The sequence below is a fragment of the Bos taurus genome, chromosome X (assembly GCF_002263795.3).
Source record: "Bos taurus isolate L1 Dominette 01449 registration number 42190680 breed Hereford chromosome X, ARS-UCD2.0, whole genome shotgun sequence".
Lineage (NCBI taxonomy): Eukaryota > Metazoa > Chordata > Mammalia > Artiodactyla > Bovidae > Bos > Bos taurus.
Genome location: NC_037357.1, coordinates 59,671,571 through 59,698,785, shown reverse-complemented (window position 1 = coordinate 59,698,785; position 27,215 = coordinate 59,671,571). Strand labels below are relative to the sequence as shown.

Genomic DNA, 27,215 nt, shown 5'->3' with positions numbered 1-27,215 from the left:
AGTCCTGAATATTCATCGGAAGGACTGATGCTGAGGCTGAAACTCCAATACTTTGGCCACTTGATGTGAAGAACTGTCTCATTGGAAAAGACCCTGATGCTGGGAAAGATTGAAGGTGGGAGGAGAAGGGGATGACAGAGGATGAGATGGGTGGATGGCATCACCGACTCAGTGGACATGAATTTGAGTAAACTCCAGGAGTTGGTGATGGACAGGGAAGCCTGGAGTGCTGCAGTCCATGGGGTCGCAAAGAGTCAGACACAACTGAGCGAATGAACTGAATATAACAACTTTCTCTGAGTGGATTATTTTTTTCCTGCTGACAGTGCAGTAAATTTTCTGTCGCTTTGCAGAATGGGAACTGCCATTTACTAAATGAGCTTTTCTCTATTGGTGCCAAGTCTTAATAAAGACAGATGGGTTTCCCCCGTTGTGCTGCTGCTTCTCATCTCAAGCTGATGAATTTGAGATTGAGAGTCTGACCCTGTCATTGTTAAGTAATATAAAAGGCTTCATCCTTATTTATTGCCATACTTTAATTACTATGGGGAAAGTATCGATTAAGAAACAAAGGATTTAAAATCATTTCAACAAAACCAGGATGTCTGAGCAAATTGCAGCCATCTTTTTTTCTTTTCTCTTTTCTCTTTTTTGGTAGCAGAGAGTGAAGGTGGTGTGCTGATAAGTGTTGTCTAGGTTAAATTTAATTAATAGGAACTCACAGCATAATGTTCCATGAAGAATGTACATATTGAAAACCATGTTGTTATAGGGCTATCTATTGAAATATTTAGGTTCAATTCAATGGAAAATTTAGCCATGTTATTAGACTTTACTGGTCATCCTGGAAGTCCTTTAGAGACCTGGCTGAAATCAGTACATAAGACTTTAGAGTGGTTTCCTGGAACTAGCCCTGAAAATAAATTATATAATATAGCCTATGATTCCCTAAACCCTTTGAGAGAATATGTTTGTTGTCTTTCACGTGTTGTGATATAATGTGGAAACACTAGGAACACTCTCTGCCCTCAGTTCACCCAAAACTGTTCACCTCTTTTTTCTACTGTGACAAATCTAAAATGCCATTCAGTCATTCATTCATTCCTTGGTGGTAGGATTTTGCATTTCTGGAGACCATCAGCTAAATTGCATCTGATTCCTCAGGTCAAATTTTATGGTTCCAATCAACTTCTAACACTTTAATGTGAAAGAGTTTTCTGATTGTGTGTATGTGTGTGTGTGTGTGTGTGCACGCGCGCATGTGTAATGATTTCTTTTTCAGGATAAAACTCCTTTTTTAACAAGATTTTACATGTTTATGACTAAAAAAGAAAATCTTAAGCAATACATAAATATATAAAGTGAAAGCCTCTCTCCACCCTTCCCCTAACCTTTACAGAAGTAACCACTGTTTTAACAGAACAGTTTCATTTCTATATCTCTAGACTTTTTCTTCTGCTGCTGCTGCTGCTCCTGCTGCTGCTGCTAAGTCACTTCAGTCGTGTCCGACTCTGCAACCCCACTGACGGCAGCCTACCAGACTCCCCCGTCCCTGGGATTCTCCAGGCAAGAATTTTTCTATGCTCATGCAAATATGTTTGTGTACATGTACACATATAAGGAATAAGGTTACAAATACATTATTCTGCAATTCGTTTTCATTCAACCACATACCATGGACAGCCTTCCATGTCATTATTTACCTATTCTTTTAATTGTCTTCCCTTTATTCCTTAGTATATTGTTGTTGGTGTTGTTCAGTCGCTAAGTTGTGTCTGGCTCTTTGTGACCCCATGGACTGAAGCACACCAGGCTTCTCTGTCCTTCACTACCTCCCAGAGTTTGCTCAAACTCAAGTCCATTGAGTTGGTGATCAGTAGTGATGGACTCCAACTATCTCATTCTCTGTCGCCACCTTCTTTTGCCCTCAATCTTCCCAGCATCAGGGTCTTTTCTAATGAGTTGGCTCTCTGCATCAGGTGTCCAAAGTAGAGTTTCAGCTTCAGCATCTGTCCTTCCAATGATACACAGCTTACATTTAACCAGTAACCCATTGATGAATATGGTTTGTTCAAAGTTCTGCTATTATAACGCTACAGTAATTGTCCTTATATATACAGATATCCACACAGAAAAGTGAAATTGCTGGATTGAAGATTTTCAAGCTAAAACATTTTATTGATACAGCTAATTGCCTTCTAAAAAGGGGTCACCTATTTACTGTCAAGAAGGAAAAAAAAAATTCCTCTACATTTCAAGGTTCTTCTGGCTGGTCTAGGAATGAAATTGACATGAGACAGATCAACAGGAGAAAATTGAACAAAAGTTTAATAACATGTATAGATGGAAGAGACCCAGGAGAACTGAGTAACTTGCCAAAAAGGCTGAAACCCTCACCTTTATACCATTTTCAGCTAAAAACAAAAGAGGATGTTGGGGGTAGTGGTTTAAGACTTCAAGGGGGAGTAAGGCAATTGACATGGAAATTAAAAAGCAAATGTTTGGTAAACAAATGTTTGCTGGGCCTTACAGAAACAATGACCATTGTGTTCTCTTAGCAAAACTCTATTAGCCTTCGCCCTGCTTCATTCTGTACTCCAAGGCCAAATTTGCCTGTTACTCCAGGTATTTCTTGACTTCCTACTTTTGCATTCCAGTCCCCTATAATGAAAAGGACATCTTTTTTGGGTGTTAGTTCTAGAAGGTCTTGCAGGTCTTCATAGAACCATTCAACTTCAACTTCTTCAGCATTTCTGGTCAGGGCATAGATTTGGATTATAGTGATATTGAATGGCTTGCCTTGAAAACGAGCAGAGATCATTCTGTCGTTTTTGAGATTGCATCCAAGTACTGCATTTCAGACTCTTTTGTTGACTATGATGGCTACTCCGTCACAGAAACAATGGTCACAAAGAGTCGACTGAACAACAACAACAACAAAAGCAGTGAGACCCAGATAGGAATTTTAACAGACTTTTCTAGGTTCCTCCTTGTCTAACCCATGTAGTTTTACTGTAGTTATCTATGGTATTAATAATATCTCACTTCTTGGAATTGGCTTTCTCTACATTCTTTACACAGTTAGGAGGAATGTCTAAGGTTCTTCCTGAGTCTTTTGGGCCCTGCTCGTTTTCAGCTTGAAATAATCTACAGCCTGAAGAGCATTTTAGGGTGGCAAGTTTTGTTCCTCTGCATTACACTCTCACCAACATTGCATTGACACAATCCTTTTCCACACAGTGGAAATCCTTTTCCAGTGATGGATGGTGATTTAGTCACTAGGTCGTGTCTGACTCTTGTGACCCCATGGACTATAACCTGCCAGGCTCCTCTGTTAATGGGATTCTCCAGGCAAGAATACTGGAGTGGGTTGCCATTTCCTCTCCAGGGGATCTTCCCTACCCAGGAATGGAACCCCAGTCTCCTGCGTTGCAGACAGATTCTTTACTGACTGAGCTAGGAGGAAAGCCCCCCAGTGATGCATAGAAGCTAATAACTAATTTTGTTGTTGTTGTTTCTGATTATAAAAGGACTACATTTCATTTGTAGGTACAGTTGGAAAACAGAAGAGTATTAAGAAAAAGTTAAAATATTTTTTATTCATATTAATCAATAAAAATCATCATTACCCATTTGGTGTACCATAGTTAATTTTTATTCTTATTGCCTTCTGTATATAGATGACCTTTGGCATATAAAAGAAAGAAGTCCTGAGACACTGACAACTCCCCAAAGTATTGCATACCTCTATAACATATTTCACTCACAAAACACAATTTTTGCAGTGACTATATCTACTTACTAAAAAGTTTTCAAATCAGTTTTATTTATTTTTATATATGTCATATAGTGAATCTGTTCATATCAAAGATCTGCACTATCATGAAACTCAAACAGCTCTAAACTTTATTTATTAAACATTTTTATTTCCTAGCTAAGCATTATCTTACAAGTTTTTACTCCTTCTCTCTGCTTCCATCACTAGCAATTGCATTTGGATTTTTTTTTTAGGCCACTTAACTTAAAAATTGAGAATCATGCCTATTTGCTTTCATTCTATTATTCTTTTGTTTTTCTATTCATTTTTTTGAACATTCATCTTTTCTGGTATGACACTGTAATTCTAAGTTATTATGGTGGTAGTTTAGTCACTCAATCGTGTCCAAGTCTTGTGACACCCATGGATTGTAGCCCGCCAGGTTCCTCTGTCCATGGAATTTCTCAGGCAAGAATACTGGAGTGGATTGCCATTTCCTTCTCCAGGTGATCTTCCTGACCCAGGAACTGAATGCAGGTTTCCTGCATTGTAGGCAGATTCTTTACCAACTGATCCACAAGGGAATCCCAAGTTATTCTAGATTACTCTATTTTTTTCCATGAATTTAGGATACATTTTTCAAAATTCATAGGCCTGAGGAATAATAACTATTAATAATTGCTCTAATGATCTTTCCAAATGTGTGGATTACCCCTGTGTTATCCAATACAAAACTGGATTTTTAAATGCCAAGTTATTTTCACATTTAGGATTAGATCTAATAGGCAAATCTGATCATGTCACTTTTCTACTTTCATTGCCTTTTTTAAAAAAGAAACTATAGCAAAAATGGTATTATACTGGACATTTTATTGTATACTTGATTTTGGATTTAATGATTCTTTGCAGGAATATTTTCTGTTCAATACATGAGATTTGCCTCATTCTTTTCAATAACTAAGTAATACTCTACAAAATGACATCCCTTAATTTACTCAACTATTACTCTACTGATGAACATTTGTTCTTTTTTTTTATTGTTTGCTTACTGTAAAAAATATGCCTTGGGTAAACCGGCTGCAACAGACCGTGCAGAAGCACGACTGAGAGGAGCTACCCCTCGATCAAGGTCAGGGGCGGCGACTGAGAGTGCCAGAGTGTCAGCACAGGAGTGGCTGAGAGGAGCTACCCCACGTCCAAGGTCAGGGGTGGCGGCCGAGAGGAGCTACCCACAGCCAAGGTTATGGGAGGCAGCCGAGAGGAGCAACCCCACGTCCAAGGAGTGGCGGCTGCTCAGGCACAGGAGGGCCAAGAGGAGCTACTCCACATTCAAGGTCAGGAGGGGTGGCCATGAGGAGATAACCCTTGTCCAAGGTAAGGAGCAGCGGCTGCTCTTTCCTGGAGCAGCCATGAAGAGATAACCCACGTCCAAGTTAAGAGAAACCCAAGTAAGACGGTAGGTGTTGTGAGAGGGCATCAGAAGACAGACACACTGAAACCACAATCACAGAAAACTAGCCAATCTGATCACATGGACCACAGCCTTGTCTAATTCGATGAAACTAAGCCATGCTGTGTGGGGCCACCCAAGACGGATGGGTCATAGTGGAGAGGTCTGAAAGAATGTGGTCCACTGGAGAAGGGAATGGCAAATCACTTCAGTATTCTTGCCTTGAGAACCCCACGCATAGCATGAAAAGGCAAAATGATAAGATACTGAAAGGGGAACTCTCTGGGTTGGTAGGTGCCCAATATGCTACTGGAGATCAGTGGAGAAATAACTCCAAAAAGAATGAAGGGATGGAGCCAAAGCAAAAACAATACCCAGTTGTGGATGTGACTGGTGATAGAAGCAAGGTCCAATGCTGTAAAGAGCAATATTGCATAGAAACCTGGAATGTCAGGTCCACGAATCAAGGCAAATTGGAAGAAGTCAAACAGGAGATGGCAAGAGTGAACATTGACATTCTAGGAATCAGCGAACTAAAATGGACTGGAATGGGTGAATTTAACTCAGATGACCATTATATCTACTACTGCAGGCAGGAATCCCTTAGAAGAAATGGAGTAGCCATCATGGTCAACAAGAGTCTGAAATACAGTACTTGGATGCAATCTCAAAAACAACAGAATGATCTCTGTTCATTTCCAAGGCAAACCATTCAGTATCACAGTAATCCAAGTCTATGCCCCAACCAGTAACACTGAAGAAACTGAATTTGAACGGCTCTATGAAGACCTACAAGACCTTTTAGAACTAACACCCCAAAAAGATGTCCTTTTCATTATAGGGGACTGGAATGCAAAAGTAGGAAGTCAAGAAACATCTGGAGTAACAGGCAAATTTGGTCTTGGAGTATGGAATGAAGCAGGGCAAAGGCTAATAGAGTTTTGCCAGGAGAATGCACTGGTCATGGCAAACACCCTCTTCCAACAACACAAGAGAAGACTCTACACATGGACATCACCAGATGGTTGACACTGAAATCAGACTGATTATATTCTTTGCAGCCAAAGATGGAGAAGCTCTGTAGAGTCAGCAAAAACAAGACTGGGAGCTGACTGTGGCTCAAATCATGAAATCCTTATTGCCAAATTCAGACTTAAATTGAAGAAAGTGGAGAAAACCACTAGACCGTTCAGGTATGACCTAAATCAAATCCCTTATGATTATACAGTGAAAGTGAGAAATAGATTTAAGGGACTAGATCTGATAGAGTGCCTGATGAACTATGGACAGAGGTTCCTGCCATTGTACAGGAGACAGGAATCAAGACCATCCCCATGGAAAAGAAATGCAAAAAAGCAAAATGGCTGTCTGAGGAGGTCTTACAAATAGCTGTGAAAAGAAGAGAAGTGAAAAGCAAAGGAGAAAAGGAAAGATATAAGCATCTGAATGCAGAGTTCCAAAGAATAGCAAGGAGATATAAGAAAGCCTTTCTCAGTTATCAATGCAAAGAAATAGAAGAAAACAACAGAATGGGAAAGACTAGAAATCTCTTCAAGAAAATTAGAGATACCAAGGGAACATTTCATGCAAAGATGGGCTCGATAAAGGACAGAAATGGTATGGACCTAACAGAAGCAGAAGATATTAAGAAGAGGTGGCAAGAATACATAGAAGAACTGAACAAAAAAGATCTTCACGACCAAGATAATGGCAATGGTGTGATCACTCACCTAGAGCCAGACATCCTGGAATGTGAAGTCAAGTGAGCCTTAGAAAGCATCACTATGAACAAAGCTAGTGGAGGTGATGGAATTCCAGTTGAGCTATTACAAATCCTGAAAGATGATGCTGTGAAAGTGCTGCACTCAATATGCCAGCAAATTTGGAAAACTCAGCAGTGGCCACAGGACTGGCTAAAAGGTCAGTTTTCATTCCAATCCCAAAGAAAGGCAATGCCAAAGAATGCTCAAACTACCACACAATTGCACTCATCTCACATGCTAGTAAAGTAATGCTCAAAATTCTCCAAGCCAGGCTTCAGCGATACATGAACCATGAACTTCCAGATGTTCAAGCTGGTTTTAGAAAAGGCAGAGGAACCAGAGATCAAATTGCCAACATCTGCTGGATCATCAAAAAAGCAAGAGAGTTCCAGAAAAACATCTATTTCTGCCTTATTGACAATGCCAAAGCCTTTGACTGTGTGTATCACAATAAACTGTGGAAAATTATGAAAGACATGGAAATACCAGACCACGTGACCTGCTTCATTAGAAACCTATATGCCGGTCAGGAAGCAACAGTTAGAACTGGACATGGAACAACAGACTGGTTCCAAATAGGAAAAGAAGTACGTCAAGGCTGTATATTGTCACCCTGTTTATTTAACTTATATGCAGAGTACATCATGAGAAACACTGGGCTGGAAGAAACACAAGCTGGAATCAAGATTACCGGGAGAAATATCAATAACCTCAGATATGCAGATGACACCACCCTTATGGCAGACAGTGAAGAGGAACTAAAGAGCCTCTTGATGAAAGTGAAAGAGGAGAGTAAAAAAGTTGGCTTAAAGCTCAACATTCAGAAAACGAAGATCATGGCATCCGGTCCCACCACTTCATGGGAAATAGATGGGGAAACAGTGGAAACAGTGTCAGATGTTTTTTGGGGGGGCTCCAAAATCACTGCAGATGGGTGACTGCAGCCATGAAATTAAGACACTTACTCCTTGGAAGAAAAGTTATGACCAACGTACATAGCATATTGAAAAGCAGAGATATGACTTTGCCAACAAAGGTCTGTCTAGTCAAGGTTATGGTTTTTCCAGTCGTCATGTATGGATGTGAAGGTTGGACTGTGAAGAAGGCTGAGCACCGAAGAATTGATGCTTTTGAACTGTGGTGTTGGAGAAGACTCTTGAGAGTCCCTTGGACTGCAAGGAGATCCAACCAGTCCATCCTAAAGGAGATCAGTCCTGGGTGTTCATCGGAAGGATTGATGCTGAAGCTGAAACTCCAGTACTTTGGCCACCTCATGCGAAGAGTTGACTCATTGGAAAAGACCCTAATGCTGGGAGGGATTGGGGGAAGGAGGAGAAGGGAATGCCAGAGGATGAGATGGCTGGATGGCATCACTGACTCGATGAATGTAAGTTTGAGTGAGCTCCGGGTGTTGTTGATGAACAGGGAGGCCTGGCGTGCTGTGATTCATGGGGTCGCAGAGTCCAACTTGACTGAGCGACTGAACTGAACTCAACTGAAATGACTTGTTTCAGTTCACCTGGAAGTTTTCTGGGTTTAGCACTGAAGTCCCATGTCCCAGGAAATTTGCCTCAGCAATGGGCAAACTAGGACAGTTGTTTACCTCACTCTTTTATCTTCCTACATCTAGTCTTACCTACTAGCACTTTTGTTTGTGCCACATACTTTCCCAGAACTGGGATTTTGAAGTCATATGGTTGCTTTTATAAATTACACTTTGTAGAAAGTCCTATTGGAATGGGACTTGGGTAATTTTTCAAGTGGGAATGTGGAGAGCAAGTCATAGAGTATGGTTCTGGTCCACTTTAGAAACCATAATAAAAATCTTTTAGCATTAGGCCATTTGAGTGAGGAAGAGAGAAGCACAGAAAGGACATGAAGATTGCTGAGTGGATAAAGGAAAATACAGAAAGACCCAAAACCAAATATCATACTTATGTTTTTGCCTAGAATGAGTACTGCTATGTAGAGCCATTAGCTTAAGGATATAGCAGCAAATTAAGAATCTGGAAACCTGTCTTTTTTAATAGCTTTTCTTTCTTTTTTTTTTTTTTTATTTTTCCCTCACTGGAATATGTGGGAGCTACTAAATCTCCTCCTAAGTCACAAGCAGTTGGCTGCCAAAGAAATGGAAGACAGTCCCTCTGTCTGGTCATTCCATTTTTTAAAATTATTATTATTATTTTAATTTAAATTTATTTATTTTAATTGGAGGCTAATTACTTTACAATATTGTATTGGTTAGCTTTTCATCTCAATATTTTTATTCCAAATTGGAAGACCTAAACATTAACCTTTTTCTCATATCCTAGAGGCATTAAATGGTTGAATTTCCATGTTTATAAAAGTACTTTTAGCTACTTAAGCTATTAAAAGTTTATAAAAATATGAAATATGTGTCCTGATAATCTACAAATGACTTCTTGCCTTGTTCACAGATTCTGGGTTATATTAGCATCTCTTAATTAATATTGAGCAAACAAGGTTTCAGTAGGCCTGTTTAATAGGTACATGTACAGCTTCTTCTGCCATCAGAAGTAGTGCACTTTGGAGATAAGAGTCTCAATATTATTTGCCTTATGCTTTTTGATCAGGCAGCAATTAAGGAAGCAAGAACATGTGCCTTCCAGGACCTGGCACTCATCTGTCACTTCCAAAATAGTTTCAAAGCAATTTGTTAGGTAGTGCTGGCTGAATGATTGGTTTTCCTGTGATAATTGCCAATGTATTTCCTGTAAGGCCTGAAGATGGAGAGGCAGAGTGTTAGGAAAGAACATTCTAGGGTTATTCTTTATAATCTTCTTAGATCAACCCTTTAGGAATTCTCAGTTTTAGAACACCAAAAAAGAACAGCAACTAATCCACCAAGCTGTTGTGGAATAACCAAAGCCTGAGAAACTGCCTTTGAGCTGCCTATTTAACAGAGGCAAAACTGTGAAAGGCCTTGCAAACTGTAAATCCCAAGCTGTAGAAGATGTCCTGGTTAAAGCAAAGATTCTGAAACCCTGGCTTTAGGATCTGTTTCTGCTTAGGGGCTATGTGACCTCAGACACAGGACACCTGTTTCTCATCTGTTAGATGGGGTTAGTAATACCTGTTTTACCTGGAGAGGCAGTATAAGGTAGCCTGTTAAGCATGCCAGACACAAATCTAAATAATAAAAGAAATGAATGAGTGTAACAAAACAGAAACAGACTGACAGGTATAGAGAACAAACAAGTGGTTACCAGTGAGGACAGCGATGGGAGGAGGGGCAAGATATAGAAGGTTAAGAGGTACAAGCTACTAGGTATAAAATAAGATACAAGGATATAATGTACAGCTCAGGGAATACAGCCAATATTTTATATCTTTAAATGGATTATAATCTATAAAAATATTGAATCACTATGTTGTACATTTGAAGCTAATATTGTAAAGCAGCTATACTTGAATGAAAAAAAAAAAGAATGCAAGCCACAGAACCAAAGTGCTTGGTTGGAATCTTGGCTTATTTGTCATTTTTATGCTACATGACCTTGGGCAAGTAATTTAACTCTCTGAATCACAGACTCTTATTCTGTCAAATGGAGTTAACAATGACACTCCCAAGGGTTGTTGGAGGATTATTATGAGATAATTCATGTTAAGTGCTTAGAACTACATCTCATAGATTTTACCATCGACATTTACCAAATGTCAGCTGCTGTCATATATGATGCTTAAAATCACAGATAATAGATCAACTCAAGATCTAGCCAGACTGCATCCAAATCCTGGCTCTGCAAGTAACCTTGTAAAATTACTCAGCTTCTTGTGCGCTCAGTGCTCATTCACTCAGTCATGTCTGACTCTTTGTGACCCCATGGACTGTATGTAGCCCACCAGGCTCCTCTGTCCATGGGATTTTTCCAAGCAAGAATCCTGGAGTGGGTTGCTATCCCTTCTCCAGGGGATCTTCACAACCCAGGGATCATTCCCACTTCTTCTGCATTGGCAGGTGGATTCTTTACCACAGAACCACCTGGGAAACCCACTTAATTTCTTAGACCCTCAGTATTTTCATCTGAAAAATGGGAAGAATAAGGTAACAGCCTCAGAGGGTTATTGCAAGTATTACATAAAACATTCCATGTAAATGGCTTAGAACAGTGCCTGGTACATAGTATTCAATAGTTAAGTATTAGTATTTTTCTCCAAGAGTCTTGATGTATACCAAGCTTATTATATTAAGAGTGTACCTTTTTCTGGCTTTACCCATCCCTACCCTTTGGTGTTAGCCATCCGCTAAGGCCTAGTATCTTCATCAATTTTTCTTTTCTTTATCAAAACCGGCTTTTGGGATCTTTTGCAATACTGCATAAACATCGAGCTGTCCTTGAGGCTTTGCAATTTAGATGAACTATAAGTGAAACTAAAGGGAATTTCAGATTTCAGAATGAGGATGAGCAAATACTGTGGGACTTTTTGGGAGGAAGTCAACCTGATATGTCCTATTTAGAATTCCATAGTTATTATGAAAAAAATGTGAGCTGTTAGTACATGCAAAAATCCAAAAATATTGTGCACATACCAAATGCCCGATGAAGGGACTGTCTGTTACCCTGCAGCTTTTTTTTTTTTTTTTGACAACTCATAGGTTAAAGCTACTATTAATGTTTCCTGTGTGTTCAGCCCTACATCATCTCAGTTATACATTACCCAATCCTATGTGGGTAGGCATTAACTCCATTTTACATTTTTAAAAAGTGGTATATATTTCACAAAATTTAATTGATTTATCTCGAGTTCAGGAATTAGGCTCAAATTTAGCAAATTTCTTTTTTTTTAATTAATTTTATTTTATTTTTAAACTTTACATAATTGTATTAGTTTTGCCAAATATCAAACTGAATCTGCCACAGGTATACATGTGTGCCCCATCCTGAACCCTCCTCCCAAATTTCAAATCCTCTGTTCTTTCTACTCTGCCTTCATGCTAGCTCACTTCAGTTGTGTCTGACTCTTTGTGATCCCATGGACCTTAGCCCACCAGGCTCCTCTGTCCATGGGGATTCTCCAGGCAAGAATACTCGAGTGAGTTGCCATGCCCTCCTCCAAGGGATCTTCCCGACCCAGGGATTGAACCCACGTCTCTTATGTCTCCAGCATTGGCAGGCGAGTTCTTTACTGCTAGTGCCACCTGCGAAGTCCTTTCTACCCTACCACATTGAAGTTCTCAGAACACAGTGTCATTGAGTATTAATCACTCTGGAGATTCAGAAGTCTGTCTGGGAGCCTGACTGAAGAAGCAGAGAGACTACTGAGCATTTTTCTTATTATTGCACCTCCTTGGCCAATCTCTTGCCCCATCCAGCCAAAAGGACTGCAGGGGCAAATACTCTGATATTCATTTTGAAATGATGTTCCTAGAGTCCCATCTGGGTCCAGAAAGTAGACTAAACTGTGATCCAAAGTGCTGATTTTAGAGGTTTGCTATTTGCACAGGTGTATCTGCAATAATGAAAGAACGAAACCCAATTGATAACTGAGTAGATCATTCCTCCCTTGTATTCTACGAGACCAGAATAATAGCCAGATCAGCATAGTGCTCCTCCCAACTGTGTACTGGAAATATGTAGCTACTTATCTAAATATGTCTGACTCTCTGAGACCCACCAACTGTAGCCCACCAGGCTCTTTGGTCCATGGGATTTCCCAGGCAAGAATACTGAAGTATATTGCCATTTCCTTCTCCAGGGGATTTTTCCAAACCAGGGATAGAACCCGCATCTCCTGCATTGGCACAAGTTTCTTTACAACTGAGCCACTGATGAATACAAATTGATTGTAAAACTGACTATAAAGATGGGGAAAGTCATGCTTCATACATTAAAAAGAATTCCTTTTATGGAGACAGTAAGAACAGATGTCAAGGAGTAGATAATAAATATACACATAGACTTTATTGGTTGTTAGTTCATGTTTTCCAAAGAGTAACTGGAGACTTAACGATAATACTTTCTGCAGGTTGGATTTTAGGGGTGTATCTTTTTTTAATATAAATTTATGTATTTTAATTGGAGGTTAATTACTTTATAATATTGTATTGGTTTTGCCATACATCAACATGAATCCACCACAGGTATACACACGTTCCCCATCCTGAACCCCACTCCCTCCTCCCTCCCCGTACCATCCCTCTGGGTCATCTCAGTGCACCAGCCCCAAGCATCTAGTATCATGCATTGAACTTGGACTGGCGATTTGTCTCATATATGATATTAGACATGTTTCAATGCCATTCTCCCAAATCATCCCACCCTCTCCCTCTCCCACAGAGTCCAAAAGACTGTTCTATACATCTGTATCTCTTTTGCTGTCTCGCTTTATTTTTCTGGGCTCCAAAGTCACTGCAGATGGTGAGTGCAGCCATGAAATTAAAAGATGCTTACTCCTTGGAAGGAAAGTTATGACCAACCTATATAGCATATTCAAAAGCAGAGACATTACTTTGCCAACAAAGGTTCGTCTAGTCAAGGCTATGGTTCTCCTGTGGTCATGTATGGATGTGAGAGTTGGATTGTGAAGAAGGCTGAGCACCGAAGAATTGATGCTTTTGAACTGTGGTGTTGGAGGAGACTCTTGAGAGTCCCTTGGACTGCAAGGAGATCCAACCAGTCCATTCTGAAGGAGATCAGCCCTGGGATTTCTTTGGAAGGAATGATGCTAAAGCTGAAACTCCAGTACTTTGGCCACCTCATGCGGAGAGTTGACTCATTGGAAAAGACTCTGATGCTGGGAGGGATTGGGGGCAGGAGGAGACGGGGACGACAGAGGATGAGATGGCTGGATGGCATTACTGACTCGATGGAGGTGAGTCTGAGTGAACTCCGGGAGTTGGTGATGGACAGGGAGGCCTGGTGTGCTGCGATTCATGGGGTTGCAAAGAGTCGGACATGACTGAACGACTGATCTGATCTGATACAGGGCTATTGTTACCATCTTTCTAAATTCAATATATATGCATTACTATACTGTATTGGTGTTTTTCTTTCTGTCTTACTTCACTCTGTATAATAGGCTCCAGTTTCATCCACCTCATTAGAACTGATTCAAACGTACTCTTTTTAATGGCTACGTAATACTGCATTGTGTATATGTACCACACCTTTCTTATCCATTCATCTGCTGATGGATATCTAGGTTGCTTCCATGTCCTGGCTATTATAAACAGTGCTGCGATTAACATTGGGGTACACATGTCTCTTTCAATTCTGGTGTCCTCAGTGTGTATGCCCAGCAGTGAGATTGCTGGGTCATAAGGCAGTTCTGTTTCCAGTTTTTAGGGGTGTATCTTAAGGAGGGCTTGCTGTTCTTGAAATATAAACATTTATTGGAATAGAGTTTAAGAAGGTCTTTTGTTAAAGATAATTCTGGACTTTCCTGGTAGCACAGCTGGTAAAGAATCTGCCTACAACGCAGGAGACCTTGGTTCGATTCTTGGGTTAGGAAGATCCCCTAGAGGAGGGCATGGCAAACCACTCCAGTATTCTTGCCTGGAGAATCCCCATGAACAGAGGAGCCTGGAGTGCTACAGTCCATGGGGTCACAAAGAGTGAGACAAGACTGAGCAACTAAACACAGCAAATGTAATACTGGCTTATAGTGAATTATGTCTTGGGAGGACTTCGTGACTTCATTACAATGCATACTTTATCAGTGGTGAATAAAAAAAGAATGACCATTTACCTTTCCCCCCAATAATATCATGGGATAAGGACCACTTTGAACCAAAGTCCATAGGGAGGGAGGGATTCCATGTCATGAACAAAGGTGAACTAACATCTGCTTCTAGACCAATCTAGTCAAAGAGAACAAACGTGTCAGTATGTTTAATACAAAGCAGAATGAAGTGCATACTAGGCAGACTTATCAGTGCTAAGTAAAGTGACTTGAAAGTATGGGGGAAAGTTGAGCTAGTTCTGCCTGAGGACACTAGGGAAGCCTTCACAGAAGAGTTAGCCACTGACCAGGCCTTGAAAAAATGAGTTGAGATTTGATAAAGAAAATGCAAGGTAGAATATTCGAGCCTGAAGGAATCCCATGATCAAAGATACAAATGTATGAAAGGAAATGCCATTTTATTTTTTTTCCCTTTGACAATAGTGACTTATATAGCTGTGTAGTCCAAGCACATAGTGTGTGCAGCCACCTATGATGGCTGGTAAGTCTGAGTACAGAAGTGGGAGCTGAGTACTGAACTTCAGTGAAACTTACCACTGTATTCCTGGACTTTGTTTTGGAGGCTGATGGGAGAGGTGATGGAGTAGTTGACAGCCCTTCTGTTATGGACTGAATGTTTGTGTCCCCCTAAAATTCATATGTTGTAATCATAACACTCCAGTGTGATGGTTTTTTGGAAGTGGGGCCTCTGGGAGATAATTAGATCATGTGCATGGAGCCCTTATGGGATTAGTGAGTGACCTTATTAGAAGAAACACAAGAGAGTATCCTTCTAGTCTCTGATGTCCACTATGTGAGGATACAATGAAAAGTCATATTTTGTTATAGCATGCAGCTGACTAAGACACCTTCTGTTCCCAGGACTGGCCCTTACACATGGAAAATTTAAGGATTAGGGAGCAGGCAAGTATCCTATGGAGCACTGTATGGTTTTGCCATAGAATAAACCATTGATTAGGCTTCCCAGGTGGTGCTAGTGATAAAGAACCTGCCTGCCAGTGCAGAAGACATGAGAGTCACAGGTTTGATACCTATGTCAGGAAGATTCCCTGGAGGAGAGTATGGTAACCCACTCCAGTATTCTTGCCTGGAGAATCCCATGGACAGAGGAGCCTGGCGGGCTAGAGTCCATAAGGTTGCACAGACTTGGACATGACTGAAGCAACTTAGGATGCAGGCAAACTCTTGATTAGGTAGGAAATCACTAGTAAGTTGAATATTTAATTAGCCCTAAAATTAAATTCCAGTCCATTTTAGTTTGCTAATTCCTAGAATGCCGACATTCATTCTTACCATCTCCTGTTTGACAACTTCCAATTTGCCTTGATTCATGGACCTAACATTCCAGGTTCCTATGCAATGTTGCTCTTTACAGCATAGGACCTTGCTTCTATCACCAGTCACATCCACAACTGGGTATTGTTTTTGCTTTGGGTCCGTCCCTTCATTCTTTCTGGAGTTATTTCTCTACTGATCTCCAGTAGCATATTGGGCACCTACTGACCTGGGGAGTTCCTCTTTCAGTATCCTATAATTTTGCCTTTTCATACTTATCATGGGGTTCTCAAGGCAAGAATACTCAAGTGGTTTGCCATTTCCTTCTCCAGTGGACCACATTCTTTCAGTGGTCAAACAAGAGATGGCAAGAGTGAACGTCAACATTCTAGGAACAGCGAACTAAAATGAACTGGAATGGGAGAATTTAACTCAGATGACCATTATATCTACTACTGTGGGGAGGAATCCCTTAGAAGAAATGGAGGAGCCATCATGGTCAACAAAAGAGTCCGAAATGTACTACTTGGATGCGATCTCAAAAACAACAGAATGATCTCTGTTCGTTTCCAAGGCAAACCATTCAATATCACAGTAATCCAAGTCTATGCCCCAAACAGTAACGCTGAAGTAGCTTAAGTTGAACGATTCTATGAAGACCTCCAAGACATTTTAGAACTAACACCCAAAAAAGATGTCCTTTTCATTACAGGGGACTGGAATGCAAAAGCAGCAAGTCAAGAAACACCTGGAGTAACAGGCAAATTTGGCCTTGGAGTATGAAATGAAGCAGGGCAAAGGCTAATAGAGTTTTGCCAAGAGAACGCACTGGTCATAGCAAAGACCCTCTTCCAACAACACAAGAGAGGACTCTCAACATAGGACATCACCAGATGGTCAACACCGAAATCAGGTTGACTATATTCTTTGCAGCCAAAGATGGAGAAACTCTATACAGTCAGCAAAAACAAGACCAGGAGGGGACTGTGGCTCACATCATGAGCTCCTTATTGCCAAATTCAGACTTAAATTGAAGAAAGTAGGGAAAACCACTAGACCATTCAGGTATGACCTAAATCAAATCCCTTATGATTATACAGTGGAAGTGAGAAATAGATTTAAGGGACTAGATCTGATAGATAGAGTGCCTGATGAACTATGGACAGAGGTTCATGACGTTGTACAGGAGACAGGGATTAAGACCATCCCCAGGGAAAATAAATGCAAAAAAGCAAAATGGCTGTCTGGGGAGGCCTTACAAATAGCTGTGAAAAGAAGAGAAGTGAAAAGCAAAGGAGACAAGGTAAGATATAAGCATCTGAATGCAGAGTTCCAAAGAATAGCAAGAAGAGATAAGAAAGCCTTCCTCAGTGATCAATGCAAAGAAAGAGAGGAAAACAACAGAATGGGAAAAACTAGAGATCTCTTCAAGAAAATTAGAGATACCAAGGGAACATTTCATGCAAAGATGGCTCGATAAAGGACAGAAATGGTATGGACCTAACAGAAGCAGAATATATTAAGAAGAGGTGGCAAGAATACACAGAAGAACTGTACAAAAAAGAGCTTCACAACCAAGATAATCACGATGGTGTGATCACTCACCTAGAGCCCAACATCCTGGAATGTGAAGTCAAGTGGGCCTTAGAAAGCATCACTAGGAACAAAGTTAGTGGAGGTGATGGAATTCCAATTGAGCTATTTGAAATCCTGAAAGATGATGCTGTGAAAGTGCTGCACTCAATATGCCAGCAAATTTGGAAAACTCAGCAGCGGTCACAGGACTGGAAAAAGTCAGTTTTAATTTGAATCCCAAAGAAAGGCAATGCCAAAGAATGCTCAAACTACCACACAATTGCACTCATCTCACACGCTAGTTAAGTAATGCTCAAAATTCTCCAAGGCAAGCTTCAGCAATACGTGTACCATGAACTGCCAGATGTTCAAGCTGGTTATAGAAGAGGCAGAGGAACCAGAGATCAAATTGCCAACATCCCCTGGATCATCAAAAAAGCAAGAGAGTTCAAGAAAAACATCTATTTCTGCTTTATTGACTATTCCAAAGCCTTTGACTGTGGATCACAATAAACTGTGGAAAATTCTGAAAGACATGGAAATACCAGAACCCCTGACCTGCCTCTTAAGAAACCTATATGCAGGTCGGGAAGCAACAGTTAGAGCTGGACATGGAACAACAGACTGGTTCCAAATAGGAAAAGGAGTACATCAAGGCTGTATATTGTCACCCTGCTTATTTAACTTATATGCAGAATACATCATGAGAAATGCCAGACTGGAAGAAGCACAAGCTGGAATCAAGATTGCTGGGAGAAATATCAATAACCTCAGATATGCAGATGACACTGCCCTTATGTTAGAAAGTGAAGAGGAACTAAAAAGCCTCTTGATGAAAGTGAAAGTGGAGAGTGAAAAAATTGTCTTAAAGCCCAACATTCAGAAAACTAAGATCATGGCATCTTGTCCCATCACTTCTTGGGAAATAGATGGGGAAACAGTGGAAACAGTGTCAGACTTTATTTTTGGGGGCTCCAAAATCACTGCAGATGGTGACTGCAGCCATGAAATTAAAAGACACTTACTCCTTGGAAGGAAAGTTATGACCAACGTAGATAGCATATTCAAAAGCAGAGACATTACTTTGCCAACAAAGGTCCGTCTAGTCAAGGCTATGGTTTTTCCAGTAGTCATGTATGGATGTGAGAGTTGGACTGTCAAGAAAGCTGAGCGCTGAAGAATTGATGCTTTTGAACTGTGGTGTTGGAGAAGACTCTTGAGAGTCCCTTGCAAGGAGATCCAACCAGTCCATTCTAAAGGAGATCAGCTCTGGGTGTTCTTTGGAAGGAATGATGCTAAAGCTGAAACTCCAGTACTTTGGCCACCTCATGCGAAGAGTTGACTCATTGCAAAAGACTCTGATGCTGGGGGAATTGGGGGCAGGAGGAAAAGGGGACAACAGAGAATGAGATGGCTGGATGGCATCACCAACTCGATGGACACGTGTTTGAGTGAACTCCGGGAGTTGGTGATTTACAGGGAGGCCTGGCATGCTGCAATTCATGGGGTCGCAAAGAGTCGGACACGACTGAGCGACTGAACTGAACTGGACTGAAAATTAAATTTGATCTCATTATTTAAAATTCGTTAACAGTCTTATGGACTCTGTGGGAGAGGGAGAGGGTGGGAAGATTTGGGAGAATGACATTGAAACATGTAAAATATCATGTAAGAAACGAGTTGCCAGTCCGGGTTCGATGCACGATACTGGATGCTTGCGGCTAGTGCACTGGGACGACCCAGAGGGATGGTATGGGGAGGGAAGAGGGAGGAGGGTTCAGGATGGGGAACACATGTATACCTGTGGCGGATTCATTTTGATATTTGGCAAAACTAATACAATTATGTAAAATTAAAAAATAAAATTTAAAAAAAGTCAAATAAAATAAAATAAAATTCGTTACTTGACTTTTTCTGTAACTTCTTTAAAAAAAATGTGTTTGTCTTTTGTTTATACTGCATCCTCCTTTACCTTTCAAGAGAAGGTAAAAGGATCAAATGGTGGTCCAGAGGAGATAAAAGGATTCTGGAAAACCACAAAATGTACATGGTAGGTTGCTGCTGCTTCAAAGGGAATAAATGTAGCATCCAACACACACCTGTGTCAGGCCAGAAGCATGGCCCAGTAGTGTATCTCTGATCACCTTCCAAAGAGTTTAGGGAACATTATGATGTTCCCTGCACTTGGGTTATTTGAAAGATCCTTTAAACATGGATTTTTAGTATAAAAATCAATGTTAGATTTGTCAATAAAACTAAAGTGTTCTTTAGGAAGACTGACTGTATTCATTATTGCCAACCATTAATACATAAGTATCATAGAGTATTACTTGTAAAGTATTTGAATGAAGAGGCTACTTATTTATAGCAGTGTAGTAGTATTTTGGATTAAAATGTATGTTAAATTTATAGACAGATTTATAAATTGTTTTTTGAACAAGGAAATATAATTTGACTGATTCTATATGATCAGAAAAAGTAATGGATGAGATTTTAGACAGTTTCCCATGAAAATAATCACAGTGGTTTATGTTTTATGTTTGTTAGTTGCCCAGTCGTGTCTGCCTCTTTGCAACCCCATGGATTGCACCAAGCTGGTCTGTCCATGCAATTCTCCAGGCAAGAATACTGGAGTGGGTAACTATTCTCTTCTTCAGGGAATCTTCCTCATCCAGGAATCGAACCCACATCTCCTGCATTGCAGGCAGCCTCCTGCATTGCAGGCAGATTCTTTACTGACTGAGCCACCAGAGAAGCCAGTCAGGAGTTGGATTCTTAATTCAGTACATAAGGGAATAAATCACTGACACTATTAATTGCCTATTCAGCATCCACTTTCCCCTTTCTCCTTAGTGACAGATTTTTTTCTGGATAGTAATATGCTTATCAGAAATTACATTTCTCAGCTTCCATTTCAACTAGGAACTGTTAATGAGACCTAAAGTGGACCTTATTAGGAGGGACTTTCAGGAAAGATATTTAAGATCAGGCAGACTGCTGGTGAGTCCCATATTGTCCTCTACCTCTCATATTTCCTGCCTGGAATAGCTGGAACTCTAGTAGTCATTTTGGACCTTGAAGTAACCTTAAAGATGCAAGTCAGCACTAAGCGTGGTAGAGCAGATAGACAGGAGCCTGAGCTCCTGATGACACTTAAGGCCATTATGCCATCCTTGTATGTCCTATCTCTAGACTATATTCATATGAGTGGTAATTTATTGTTTTAAAATGCTAAAGTTAAGTCTCTGTTATTAGTAGCTGAATGCACTTCTTGATACAAATTTCTATAATCAAAATTACCTTCAAAAATACCCTGGGAAGGTACCATATTAGAGACCAACATATCTTCCAACAAGCCAGTCTTGCCTCCAGCACTGGAACATTACTGTTCCTATAGCTGAACACTGGATTTACACATAATGCTGTGAAATTATCACACTATAGAAGTCAAATGATATTTGAAAAGAAATGAGTCACATTTTCCATATCCCATTCCCTCTGGATGCAGGCTCATTGAAAGATGTGGGACAAGTTGCTAGAATTAGCAAATAAAACAAATAGAAGCCACATTAAATTTGAATATTAGATAAACAACCAATAGTGTAAGTATTTTCTATGTAATAATTATATTATAGATTTAGGTTTTTGTCTGAAATTCAAATTTCATTTGGTGCCCTGTATTTTATTGGACAACTCTAGATGGAAAACAGAATAACTAATACTATTTAAATGATCATTCTTCTTTCTCTATTTCTGCTAGTTCTTTGTTTTTCCTTCTTTTCTTTTCCTATCATACAGTTGAATTTATTTAAGTTTAAGATGTATCTTCAAACTACCACATAATTGCACTCATCTCACACACTAGCAAAGTAGTGCTCAAAATTCTCTAAGCTAGGCTTCAACAGTATGTGAACCGTGAACTTATAGATGTTCAAACTGGATTTACAAAAGGCAGAGGAACCAGAGATTAAATTGCAAACATCTGTTGGATTATTGAAAAAGCAAGAGAGTTCCAGAAAAACACAAAACATCTACTTTTGTTTTATTGACTATGCCAAAGCCTTTGACTATGTGGATCACAACAGCCTGTTGAAAATTCTTAAAGAGATGGGAATCCCAGACCACCTTACCTGCCTCCTGAGAAATTCTGTATGCAGGTCAAGAAGCAACAGTTAGAACTGGACATGGAACAACACACTGGTTCCAAATCGGGAAAGGAGTACATCAAGGATGTATATTGTCACCCTGCTTATTTAACTTATATGCAGAATACATCATGAGAAATGCCAGGCTGGATGAAGCATGAAGCACAAGCTGAAATCAAGATTGCTGGGAGAAATATCAATAACCTCAGATATGCAGATGAAACCATCCTTATGGCAGAAAGCAAAGAGGAACTAAAGAGCTTCTTGATGAAAGTGAAAGAGAAGAGTAAAAAAGTTGGCTTAAAGCTCAACATTCAGAAAACTAAGATCATGGCATCCAGTCCCATCACTTCATGGCAAATAGATGGAGAAACAATGGAAACAATGAGACACTTTATTTTTTTAGGCTACAAAAACACTGCAAGTGGTGACTGCAGCCTTGAAGTTAAAAGATGCTTGCTCCTTGGAAAAAAAGCTATGACCAACCTAGACAGCTTATTAAAAAGCAGAGACATTACTTTGCCAACAAAGTTCCATCTAGTCAAAGCTATGGTTTTTCTAGTAGTCATGTATGGATGTGAGAGTTGGACTATAAAGAAAGCTGAGCACAGAAGAATTGATGCTTTTGAAGTGTGGTGTTGGAGAAGACTTTTGAGAGACCCTTGGACTGCAAGGAGATCCAACCCGGTCCATCCTAAAGGAAATCAGTCCTGAATATTCATTGGAAGGACTGATGCCGAAGCTGAAACTCCAATACTTTGGCCACCTGATGTGAAGAACTGTCTCACTGGAAAAGACCCTGATCCTGGGAAAGATTGGAGGCGGGAGGAGAAGGGGACAACAGAGGATGAGATGGTTGGATGGCATCACCGACTTGATGGACATGAGTTTACGCAAGCTCTGGGAGTTGGTGATGGACAGAGAAGTCTGGCACGCTGCAGTTCATGGGGTCACAAGAGTCAGACACAACTGAGCGACTGAACTGAAGATGTATCTAAGGTTTAGTCAGTTTGGTTCTTGGGCTAGTGAAGAGGAAAATTACAATTATAATGTAAATTTCAAAACAAGGCAAAATTAAGAAATGCATTTGTAAGAGAAGCATACATAGGTGTCAAAATTATAAACAATAGCAAGGAAATAAGTAACATAAGATCCAGGATTATGGTCACCACTGGGGGTGAGGAAGTGCTATAGAAGATATACTAAGGGCTTCTAAGGTATTGGTGATGTACTATATTTTAACCTGCATGGTAGATACATGAGTGGTTGCTTTTTTTAAATTATTAATCCTTAAACTGTAGGTATGTTTCATCTCTTTTGTGTGAATAATACGTCTCACAATAAAAATGAAAAATAACGCATTATAACCTTACGTTATCATATCCTAAAAGTATTCCCTCTTTTTAGCCTATCTGCCCAGTTCAATCTTTGACTTACATTTTTTTTCTAATTCAATGAAAATGAAAGTTTTTAATTGTATTTATTGCCATTTAATGTTGAAATCAAACTTTTGTTTTCTTGTTCAGGTGTGGCTGCCAATTTGCAGATGAGCCAGTTTCTATAAATAGATGTTCTTGTTTTATAAAGCATAGATACAAATCACCTAACTGTGCCTTATATTTTAGCACATAATAGCTGTGTGACAGGTACCAACTGGATAGAGGCCACTTGTTAAGTGACTGTGATCTATATCAATCTCTGCTGCTAAATCAGAGGTGGCCTATGCAAAATTGCGCTTGCACCATTCAACCTTGAAATTGGCTGTAAGGCACAGGCTTCTACGGAAGTAATATGTCAAACTTCAGAGATTACATCACATTTTTGGGAAACATGAACGGGGTCCAACAGACACTCCTAGTAGATTAAGTGTTGGACTTGATTTTTTTTTAGTAGAATCAGATACAATGCTCTCTGCTTTGTGCTGAAGCATTAGAAAGCACAATCTAGGAGCATAATAATCACACTTTCCTTATGGGCAGATCATTTGTCTGTTCTTAATTCAAGTTACCACTTCAATAAATATAAAGGGTTTAACTAAGTGATGCTAGTATGTTTTGATTCTGCAATTTCCTTCCATCAAAGCATCTTTACTTGCATTATTCCACCTGATTTCTCAGCAACTTTCTGAGGGAGTTAAGGCAAAATATTGCTATACTCAGTTTAAAGGTAAGGCAACGAAGGCATGTAACTCCAAAGTATGCAATTCAATTTAAGCAAATTGACCAGTGGGGTAAACTAGAGATCTCAGACTCAAACCAACACTATTATTGAAAGTGTTTTAGAACACCTGGTATATAACAGAAGTAGCATTACAAAACAGTGGGGCAAGCTTGCACTATTTAATAAACAGTGCTGCAACAAACAATAACCTATATGAAAAAAATGAAATCATAACTCTACTTCAGACTATCTATATACAACAGTCAATTTCAGTAGGTTTAGGGGCTGATGCAAAAAAGACAAAAGTTTAGAAAAAATATAGGAGAATATTTTTGTGACCTTGTGGCAGAGAAAGATTTTTTCAACAGGACAAAAGGTGTACACCATGAAAAGGAAAATATTGTTTGATTGCACTAAAATATAATTATAAAATAAAAACCAAGTGGATGGATTAAGAAATCAAAGCTTAAGTGTATTATTTGAATATTAAAGTTCATTTACTAAAAAGCTGAAGTTAAAGACTATAACAACAATTTTAAAGGAAAGAGAAGGGGAGGTAGAATTAATGGACTCGGATCTTGGCTGCATCCAGAGAAAAGACCAAGGAGCCAAATTCATCATCTTTCCTTATGGGTAGCCTCAATAGATACAGATTACAGTTAATAAACCAAGAACTAGAGTATTTAATTAACCTCAAAAGTCCCAAACACATAAAAATCAAAGGTCTGAAGGAATGTGTCTGGGAGCAAGGAGGAGGGGACATTTTACTTTTTATTTTGTACTACTATGAACTGCTTGAATTTTTATTTCATGTTTATATGTTTATCATATAATAAAAGAAATACTTTAATTCAATGAACAGGACAAACAAATGTGACTAGGTTGGAGGTTTTGACCTCACTTTCTAACCAGAACTTCTATGTTATACAAGATGATCAAGTTGGCAGGTCAGATATTAAGCACTGCATCTGTTAAGTCTCTGGACAGTTGATTGCATTTTTGAAATAAGGCAGAACCAGGTTGGAAAGTGTTTAAATCCTTCTCTCAAGTCTTCTCTGTTTACATGATTCATAGGAAACAGATGGCCCAGCTGTCTGTATTTAAGAGAAGTGGGTGGTTCCTGGTTTGCAATCAATGAAGCAATAATTACAACAATTTTAAGTAAACTGGACCCCATAAAATGTTGTTTTAATTTGTGAATGAGATGGAGGCACAAAGAGAAGGTAGGCTGATTGGAATCTAATCTGCAACATATTCAGGAAAGGGTCTTAAGAACTGAAACAGCTAAAACCCTCACTAACCCTCCCTCTTCAGTATGCTGGGGAAATGAACTTTGTCCTTAAGTGCTCTCGGACGTGGACACACAACCTAACCAGTATAACATTGTGCCTGTCATTTTGTTGAAATCCCCATATTTCTTTCTCATCAAGGCCCAGGGAATATTACTGCTGCTGAGGGTTGGCTGACCTTGAGAGCTGGGGAGAGAAAGATTTTTATTTCTACCTCCCAATACCCTTAGCATGTTGAAATGCTATTATTTGAACACTCTTAACCCACTCCCTCCTGAGAATGCCTCTTCCTGCCTTCCCTCAAATGCATGCTGAATAAATATGGAAAAGGAAGGAGTTACAAGGATTGACAGCAATGATGAAAATAAATCTCACTCAATTTGTGGGGCTTTGAAACATAGAAATACATCCACATTATTCTTAAGGTGCCTTTTATTTATTGGGTTATTTAAAATGTTTTATCAGCATTCTAATAGCAATTTTAAAGGGCAGATTCCCCGCTGGTAATGTGTGCTTAATGGCCCAGTTTGTTCAATGTGGAGCTGCATACTTCAGCTGTCTGTATGGTTGTTGCAGATTTGTTCACTTCAATTAACTATGTCTTGGTGAGATGGTCAGCGTTCAGCTGGATGGGGAATGGCAAGGGATGGAATTATGAAAGCTATCTACTTTTTCTGGGCCTCCTGCCCTAGACTGACCTTGGCATATTGCAGAAAGGCCATCAACTATAGATGTGGGGGCGGCCTGACTGCTGGATAACATGTAAACCTAGCCTGCCATTTCCTACTGCTTCTTCCATGTACCCTGTACACAAGCCACATTCGGATGTTTGGGAATATGTTTGTGATTGTGGTTGTCATAGAGCCTGGAAGACTCTACTAGTGTTTATGGATGGGAACTAGAGGGGTTAAACAACTTGTAACATACAGCGTAGAATTGTCCTACTAAAAGGAGTGTTCCATTAGCACACATTGGACCAATTCCCAAGAAGGTAACATTAAAAAATAACTTTATTTACATGTATATATTCATATGGCATTCGGTCCCATCACTTCATGGGAAATAGATGGGGAAATAGTGGAAACAGTGTCAAACTTTATTTTTTGGGGCTCCAAAATCACTGCAGATGGTGACTGCAGCCATGAAATTAAAAGACACTTACTCCTTGGAAGGAAAGTTATGACCAACCTAGATGGCATATTCAAAAGCAGAGACATTACTTTGCCAACAAAGGTCCGTCTAGTCGAGGCTATGGTTTTTCCAGTGGTCATGTATGGATATGAGAGTTGGACTGTGAAGAAAGCTGAGCGCCAAAGAATTGATGCTTTTGAACTGTGGTGTTGGAGAAGACTCTTGAGAGTCCCTTGGACTGCAAGGAGATCCAACCAGTCCATTCTAAAGGAGATCAGTCCTGGGTGTTCTTTGGAAGGAATGATGCTAAAGCTGAAACTCCAGTACTTTGGCCACCTCATGTGAAGAGTTGACTCATTGGAAAAGACTCTGATGCTAGGAGGGATTGGGGGCAGGAGGAGAAGGGGATGACAGAGGATGAGATGGCTGGATGGCATCACTGACTCGATGGACGTGAGTCTGAGTGAACTCCGAGAGTTGGTGATGGACAGGGAGGTCTGGCGTGCTGCGATTCATGGGGTCGCAAAGAGTCGGACACAATTGAGCAACTGAACTGAACTGAACAGAACTGATTCATACACTATGTATATAATTCATACGTTATATAATTCATTGGGTTTTAGTAAGGGCCTTGCTTTTTTTGTACCTCAATGTCTCTGCTCAACTTCTGCCTATGGTCTTTCTGCCTATAATCTCCTTTCCTTTCTTGTCCATTTGTAAGACTAAATTCTAAAACTTCCAGCTTAAATGACATCTCTTTGATACTTTTTCAGGTTACCCAAAAATGATTTAGCTTCTCTAAGGCAGGAGTTGATAAACTTTTTCTGTTAAAGGCCAGGTAGGAAATATTTTTGGCTTTGCAGACCATGGTCTCTATTGCAACACATCTGCCAGTATAGCACAAAATTATTTATAAACAATGTGAATGAAAGGGTGTTTCTATATGCCAGTATAACTTCATTCACA

At 39.8% G+C, this 27,215-nt stretch overlaps 1 protein-coding gene across 5 annotated transcripts in view; it reads left to right on the top strand.

Annotated features, from left to right (window-relative positions):
- The window catches only part of DCX (doublecortin), a 407,667-nt gene that overhangs the window by 173,593 nt on the left and 206,859 nt on the right, over positions 1-27,215 (top strand). Inside the window, exon 4 of one of the 5 annotated variants that reach the window (XR_009493457.1) lies at positions 1,446-17,433. The exons of the other annotated variants lie outside the window; for them this stretch is intronic. The gene's annotated coding sequence lies outside the window, so the exon portion shown is untranslated. Of the gene's footprint in view, positions 1-1,445; positions 17,434-27,215 lie in introns of those variants that run through there. 5 annotated transcript variants of the gene reach the window in all.